Source organism: Solanum dulcamara, chromosome 12 (genome assembly GCF_947179165.1).
Source record: "Solanum dulcamara chromosome 12, daSolDulc1.2, whole genome shotgun sequence".
Taxonomy (NCBI): domain Eukaryota; kingdom Viridiplantae; phylum Streptophyta; class Magnoliopsida; order Solanales; family Solanaceae; genus Solanum; species Solanum dulcamara.
Window position 1 is genome coordinate 13,591,743 of NC_077248.1, and position 9,147 is coordinate 13,600,889.

The window sequence follows — 9,147 nt, forward strand, 5'->3', positions numbered from 1 at the left end:
CTATATAGAGGAATTGAGATAGGCTGGGTATTAGGAAGAACATCAATCCCGAAGTCAATCTCCCTATCAGGAGGGACTCCAGGCAGATCTTTAGGGAAGATATTCGGAAACTCGTTGACAATCGGAACCGACTCAAGGGATGGAGACTCAATGCTGTCATCTTTCACTCGGACAAGGTGATAAATACACCCTTTTGAGATTAGCTTCCTGTCCCTAAGGTATGAAATAAACTTACCCTTAGACGTAATAGGACTACCCTTCCACTCTATGATAGCCTCATTCGGGAATTTGAATGTGACAATTTGAGTTCTACAATCAATAGAGGCATAACAGACATAAAGCCAGTCCATGCCAAAGATCACGTCAAAATCAACCATGTCTAACTCAACCAAGTCAGCCAAGGTATCCCTGTGATGAATTGACATAGTGCAATCTCTATAGACTCTCTCAGCTAAGACAAAATCACCGACAGGAGTGGCCACACTAAAAGGCTCAAGAAGACGTTCAGGAATTTTATTGAATTTGCTAGCCACATAAGGAGTCACAAAAGATAAGGTGGCACCTGGATCCATCAATACATAACAATCAAAAGAAGAGACTCGAATCATACCCGTCATGACGTTTGGAGAGCTCTCATGATCTTGGCGACTACCCATGGCATATAGGCGGTTTGTACCTCCACTCGTACCTGGAGTAGTACCCCTCTGATTACCTCTAGCTGGTGGTGCGGTGGCAGAGGACTGGGCCCTGTTCCCCCATGTTGGACATTCCCTCAGAAGATGGCCCATTTGGCCGCATTTATAGCAACCAACCCTTCCTGCTCTGCATTCTCCCAAGTGGAGCCTACCACACTTGTCTCATGGTGGCTTTCCCTTCGAACCTTGGCTTACACTGGCCGGGGATTGAGAAACCTGGGGTCTGAAATTCTGGTGACTTTGTCCCTGTCGATCATACCTGTCCTGCGGCATCGGTGCGCTGGCGGTAGATGAGGCATAGGTGGAAGGCATCTTCTGGAAGAAAGACCTATTGCCCTTGCTTTGCCTCTCCTCATTCTCATGCCTAGATGACCTTGCCTTTTTGTTCAGGTGCTCTTCTCTATCTTTTCTTTTCTCCTCCTCTACCTGTTGAGTATATACCATTAATCTGGAAAGATCCATATCCGAGATCAACAATGCTGCCTTGCACTCCTTCTTTAAATGCCTCCCTAATCCGGAGACGAACTTTCTCATCTTTGACCTCACATCAGGAATCATTTCTGTAGCATACCTAGACAGCTGGATGAACCTTAGGCCATACTCCTTAACCGATATACCTTCCTGTTACAGGTTTACAAATTCCTCCACTTTTGCTTCCCTCAATTCTCGGGGAAAGAAGTGGTCAAGGAAGGCTCCCTCAAACTCATCTTCACCCCTACCTTGTTCCCATTGGTTATACCAAATGTTTGCCACATCTTTGAGTTGATAGGATACCAACTCAACTCCCTTTATTTCCGTAGCATGCATGGCTTTTAGAATCTTCCACATCTCATCGATAAAGTTTTGGGAATCTTCATCGACCTTAGAACCCGTGAATGCTGGTGGATTCATCCTCAGAAAGTCTCCAATTCTAATAGTAGTAGATGGCTCCTAGGAACTAGAGCTGAGAGTCGTCGAACTCTGATTACCGCTTCGGGCAGCCATTAGTTGAGTGATCATTGCGAATGCCCCTCGAAATTCAGCCTCTAATGTGGGTGCAGGTTAGGTAGATGGCACTTGAGGTGCCTCCGCATATCTCGCGGGTATGCCCCTAGACCTTACTGGGCATGCCTCTGACTGTGGCATCCCTGCATTATCAACATTCCTCTAGCTAGCGGCACATTTAGGAGGCATTATCTGTAACGCATAAACGCACGAATTAGAAAGGAAGTTTCATGGAGTTTAACTCCATTGCATGAATTCAGAGTATGAAAGAAGTGAAACAATTCCTAATGTCCTATAGCCTCCTGCTTATAAGTGTGGTGCACAACACACTCATAAGCAAGACTCTACTAGACACGACTTCATAGACTCCCTAGGATACTTGAACTCTATGCTCTAATACCATGTTTGTCACGCACTGGGAAGGTACCCTAGACATAACCAGCACCCGAAGGCCATTTCTGACCTCTGAGCGAACCACATAATACAATCACTCATTCATTCAAGCATATTCTCTTAGTAAAAACTCAATTAAAGAAATACTTCTCAAAATATAAAGGCCGAAGGCCAAACATTTATAATTCAAATAAGATAATCAAAATAGGACTCCTCAAGATGACCGCTTGACCTCCCCACACTCCAGTCTATGAAGCCTCTATTCAAGTCTAAAAGGTGCCAATGACAAGCCCATGGCTACCGACAATCTAAATAAAGAAAAGACAATCAAAACTGTACAAGAAGGCCCAATATCCTCCGGGAACTAGGCAGACTCACCGACTGGCTGGGAGTGTAAGTGGATCTTCAACGGGGCGCCGGTTGATGATCTCTAGTACCTGTCTCTGCATCATGAAACGATGCAGGCCAAATGGCGTCAGTACATAGAATGTATGAGTATGTAAAATGGCCGAATACAAAGAGCATCAAGGAAGAATCAATCAACTCGGGAACTCAACTCAAAAGGAATGACAACTCAATCAAATGCCCTAAGTCTAAACAAGGATATGATTTAGACGGGACCAATCATATACAAATCAACTCAATCTTACTCAGAGTAATCCCAACACATATTTGGGAGTTTCTCTTAACCGACAACCAATACTTATGAGCCAGTAAAGGTACAACAATGCGACGTTGTTGCCACGCCCGTTTATACCTTGCCAGGGTATAAACGAATCGAACACTCATGGATCCAATCCAACCAAGTCCTATAATGTCAGGACAAAAGCTCTCGGGGAAGCATCCGACTTTAACGGTTCAATCTCCCCTACGTTTGGAAACACAGGTATTGGGTTCGAGTATGGACTATAGTCTTACCCAATTCGGTGCTCGATACTCCTCCCAAGACTCAATGCTCATAAAACTCCATCAAATCAACTCAATAAACTTATATCAACAAGTCTCATTACAACCTTGTCAACTCATCAACTCTATCACAATCAAGTCTCAATCTCAATGCTCAATCTCAATCATATCTTCAAGGAAGTTTTCAATGCACATATATAACATCATCTAGATATAATCAATCATTACCTTTATCCATTTGAGAAAATCCTTGTGACTCATCACATCCTCAAGACTTCAAATCGATATTTTTATAATAGGCAACATGTTTAAGAAAATAATATACTTTATCAAATCTACATAATTAAGAAGACCAATAAAACATATTTAGCAAGCCATTTCTTCATCATCTCATACTCACATAAGGGCTCATTTTAAGAACCTCTTATCTCAACAATATTGACACACAAATAATTATATATGATGGGAACAAAACTCATTGAAACATGTACCATACCAAGAAACTCCATTCCCATGAATATCTATCCTCAAAACAAGAATAGGCCACATGGGTGGACTCAACCCATATTTTGGATAGCCTTACATACCTTATTTGAAGACTTTGAAGAAAACTTTGATGTTGGGTCTTCAATGGAGGACTCAAATCTTGAAGCTTCTTGGACTCTTTTTTGGTTAGAAGTGGAGAAGAAGAGAAGAGAGAGAAGCTAGGGCTTTTAGAGAGAGAGTGAGCTGGAAATTTTGATCCCAAAAATGACCAAGGGCAATATATATAACTTGGGTAAGTTCCCAAACTACCCCTCCTCAAAAGTTCTGAAAATAGGCTAAAACGCCCTTGGTGCGATAGTGGCGCATCGCGCCCTTACAGCGCCAAGGCCAATCACGCCTAAAACCTGTACAACTTTTAGTGGCACGTCGCGCCAATGAGCAAACTACTGAGGCATGTTTCTGGCGCGATAGTGGCACGTCGCGCCCTTACAGCGCCAAGCCTATTGTTATGAATTCTGGGAATTTGGCCTGAACAACCCTGCACAACTTTTAGTGGCGCATCGCGCCAAGGACCAAACTACTGAGGCATTTTTCTGGCGCGATAGTGGCGCATCGCGCCCTTACAGCGCCAAAGCCATTTCCCTAGCAGTTGCAACCCAGGCTAAAATGAAGTTCTTGTCATGCTAGTTCATTTTAGGATCGTCATATCTTTTGACTTCGAACTCCAAAATTCACATTCTTGGTGGCGTTGGAAAGAAGACTCAATGACCTTTAATTTGATAGGTCGTGGGCCACCCAGATTGACGTCGTTTAAAATATAGGGTCGTTAAAAGTCGACCTTTACAGGAACTCATCCTAAACTTAGCCACGATGGATCTTTTGGACTTAGCTCAGTTCTAGGGGTCCTCAATGACCCCGCATCACCTCCAACGCTCTTAAATTCCTTAGGGACTCATCTTAACTAAAGCACATACTTCGAAATAAATACGATGGGACCCACACGCATACAAAAAAGCCCTGAATCTTAGGAAAAAGTTTGAGGGGTGTTACAGTTTACATCTTCCAATAGCTTAGAGGCATTAGGGTACTTGAAGAAGATGTGGTTGGTGTCTTCCACAAAGAGGTTGTAGAAGGTGTATATAGGATTTAAAACGATCCTAATTCTGTTAAGGTATTTGCTTGTGGGGATCCTACCATGCTGAAGAAGCCAAATGATGGTTTTGATTTTGTTTGGGCCAACATTTTTCCATATTCAATTAAAGTTTCTAAGAGGATGGAGAAAATTATTGATGGAGAAGTATGGATGAGCGTGTAGGCTGATTTAGAGGTGAAATCTCCTCTTGAGATGAGGTTCCATTCTAGCTTATCATTATCCTACCATTTAGGGTATAGTTGAATGGAATTGATGTTACTGACCAGGATGTCAAAGAGCTGGAAGGAAATGACATTGAGGTCCTATTTCTCATTTTTCCAGATATCACACATTTTAAGATTCTCTTTTCCCATATTCAAAGGGCCATGAAGGGTGTTCCTAATGGAGTCATGGTTAGGGATCCATTTATCATGGATTAGACTGACATTCGTACCATTAAGGATCAACCACCTATGGCCACCTAAGCTATCATTCCAACTATTTAGGACACATGACCAAGTTCTAGAGTTTGGACATTTCCTCCACTTCAGATTGCTTCGAAGGTGTTTAGAGAGTAGGACTTTACTCCATATACTGTTAGGGTTATGGAAGAGTCTCCAGGTTAGACTAGCATGGGAAGTTCTATTCCTAATTTCACTCTTTTGGATTCCTAGGTCACTTTTATCTTTACAGTCAGTAACTGTGTCCCAATTTATTAGGTGAAGTTTCCTTTTTTCCTGATTGGATCCCTAGATAAAGTCTCTTTGGATTTTATCTATGATGTTATTGCCTTTGGTAGAAATCTTAATGAATTGCATGATGTAAGTTGGTATACTACCAAGGGATGCTTTGGCAAGGGTGGTTCTGCCGGTTATGTTCATGAAATTAGTTTGCCAGCCAGTAAGCTTGTTGTTCATGCTGTCAATGATGAACTGAAAGTCATATTAGTAGGTCTCTTGTGGAAGATAGAAAACCCCAAATACTTACCAAAGGTGTTGCTGGGCTTCATGTTTAGGATAGAGGAATAGTAGTTGGCATTATTAGTACTACAGTTAGAGGGAAAGATGACCTTGAACTTATTGGTGTTGATGTTTTTCCCAAATTTAGCACAGAAATCCTTAAGGGTCTCAAGAATGGAAGAGGAGTTGGCTTAGTCATCTTTGGCAAAGAGGGTTAAGTCATCAACAAAGAAGAGGTGTGATAATTTGGGGCTTTTGTAGGAGATTTTGATTGGAGTCCACAGTTTGATAGAGACCTTCTTGTCAATGTCCCTTGAAAGTGTTTCCATATAGAGGATAAAAAGATTAGGGGAGATTGGATCTCCATACCTAATTCCTCTTGAAGGTTTGAAGGATTTAATTTTCTCACCATTGACCAAGACACAGATGAAGTTGCCACAATATAAGACATAATGAGCTTACTAGGGCCAAGGGGGAGTTGAAGTATTTAAGAGTACTTCTGATGAAAGACCATTCAAGCTTGTTAAAGGCCTTTTCCAAATCAATTTTGAGGATCATATTGGCAAATTTTCCTTTAATTCTTTTGAAGTGGGAGATGTATTCCTGGACAATGATGACATTATATGAAGCTCTTTTATTGGAAAAGATACTGGTTTGACATGGACCAATAATATGGTTAAGTAGGGGCTTTATCTTGTTAACCACGATTTTAGTTTCAAGCTTATAAATAGTGTTACAGAGTCCAATAGATAGGTAATTGTTTAGAGTGATAGGATCAGGGCATTTGGGTATGAGAACAAGGAGAGTCTGATGTACAAACTCAGGCATAAAGTTACCAGAGAAGACCTCTTTACAAATGGTTGAGGTTTTACTCCTAACCAGGTCCCAATACCTTTGGTAAAAGATGGGATGCAGGCCATCTAGCCCAGGGGCTGAAAGACTTGATGGCTATGAGAATTTCAGAGTCTCTAAGGGGGATGTCAAGTCTGAGACTGTCCTCACTATAAATTGAGGGACTATTGATGGGTTAGTCATCCTCAATGAGTTAAGAGTGTAGGAGGCTAGTAGTGAAAATGGAGTAGAAGTAGGACTAACATGGGAGGCAATGTCCTTTTTGGTGCATAGGACCTAGACCACTTCATTTTTAATGTTACAGATCCTGTTCTTTCTTCTTCTGTTAAAAGTGGATATATGGAAGAATCTAGTATTAGCATCCCCTTGGCTAATCCAGTTGATTCTGGATTTGGTTTTTCAAAAGTCCTTTTCAAATTTAAGGAAGGTATCATACTAGATCAGAAAGTCATTCTCTAGGTCATGAAAAAGGAACTATTAAAGTACTTAAGAGAATTCTGGATGCCTTGGATCCTGGCGTTGATTGTCTTTATCTTGGAGAAAATATTACCAAAGGTAGATCTATTCCACTCATTGTCCATGTTTTGGAAAAGGTCAATGGCTTTGGGGAGGCTTTCAAGATTGTTAAAGCTTTGGTGGACAAGGTTCCTGAAGCTGGGATGGCCACACTACATGGGCTCAAACCTAAAAGGTTTCTTAAGCTTCTCAGTGTATGAGGGCCTAAGGTTAACCTTCAGGAGCAGTGATCTGACTTAGTTCTAGGTAAATAGGTAATAGTGGAGTAGGGGAATCTGATAACCTAGGAGTTATTAGTTAAACACCTATCCTATCTCTCCAAGATAAGACTATGCCTATCTTTATATCTCTTATTGGTCCAGGTGTACTTACACCATTTAAACCCTAGGACCATCAAGTTACAATTATCCTGGCAATTTTTGAAAAGGCCAGCTCTATAATTACTTATCTGGTTACCACCTCTTTTCTCATTAACTTTTAGGATTTCATTAAAATCGCCTCCGACACACCAATTACCCTTAATATTCCTAGAGAGTTTAGAGAGTTCCTCCTATAGTCTAACACTAGTATCGAAGTTGATACTAGCATATATGATAGTAATAAACCAAGGATTAGGGTCTGGGATTACCTAAACCATGGCGTGAATACTCTGGCTAGTGATGAAAATGTCCTCAAGCAAGAGGATCTCCTTTTTCCACATTTTCACCATACCACCAGAGAGGTCTTCCATCGGGGATTGGATGTATGCATCATAGCGTAGCACTTTAGTTAGGCACTTGTGGTCAGCCATCCTAGTCTCTAGTAGAATAACCATCGCTGGTTTATGAGTCATGACCATGGATTCATAGTGCCTCCTAAATTTTGCACTGTTTGCACTGTTTGCATCCCTAATATTCTAGATTGTGCAAGTCATTAGAGTTTCAAGGGGAGCTGATTGTGTTAAGGGTTTCTTACCCTTGATCATCTGGGGAGGCCTCTAAAGATCTATCAGCAGTTTCATAGAGAAGGATGCAGGGAAATTACCTCTTTCGCTCCTCAATTTTAAGAAGAAAAGGGTCAGATTCTTTGGTCTGAAAATGACATAAACTTCCATTGATACGTACTTGAGTTCCTTGCTTATGGAATTTTCTAATATGATGGTTTGAATTCTTTGTTCCCTAATGGAGGCTAGGAGGCATTTCAGTTCCTCATTGCTTTTCTTTATTATTTTGCATTCTGTTTCTGCCTCTTTTGTTTGCATCACCTCTCTTGCTTAGGGTAAGCCAGTGGTGGCATTTGCTGAGCTAGGGGAACAAAGGTCGGGTAGAGAAGTTTCTCTAATTGAGGGTTCAAAAGAAAGAAAATAGTGTTCTAAAAGATTTGGGACATGAGGAGGTTGAGTTCCGCTATTGATAATGGGGTTTAATAGTTCATTAGTTACGCATGAAGCAGGGTTTGGGACTAGGCCTGTTGTCCCAGATTGTCGATGGCATGATTCAAGCTTTCTTTGACAATGTGGAATAGGAAGACAGGGTTTTGGATGAGAAGGGTGACCGATTTCTCTCCAATCTTAATATGGAAAGTCAGTGATATACCCTTCAATGCCAGTTCTAGCCATGATTCCGACATGTGGTCTGATAACTCTGGTTCTGTGACCATGAACAAAGGAGAATGTTCCATCACTTTGGGGGAGTGGTGAGGGAGTAATCTCTGTAGTTTGAGTAGAAGGTTTAGCAGGGGACATGGAGTCAGTTGGGTGGTTGCCATTACTTGTAGGGAGAGGAGAAGGGTAGTAAATTGAAGTGATGCCTTCATTCACTTCGTTCGGATCAAGATGATAATTACTTTTCTCAGAGTAAGTAGTTTTGACCATATACATTAATACTTGTTTATACAATATATATTTCAGTTAGAATATTTCAATCATATGTATGATATCTAAGAGAATAGTGTGACCCGCCACATCATCATGCCATATAAGCGCCACGTAAGTGCCAAATGTCACAAAGTTGCCCATGTGGAAGCCTTACATAGGAAAAATTCTAGTCCATAGTGGAAGGTTCTTGTAACACCCCTCAAAAGTTTTCCCTAATATTCATACCCTTCTTGTATATGGGTAGGGTTGAACCCGAGTATTGAGGAGCATATGCATGAGCTAGGATGAGTCCCCGAGAAATTTAAGGATATTGGAGGTGATGTGGGGTCACAAGGGGGGGCTAGGACCAAATTAAATCCAAGAGATTCA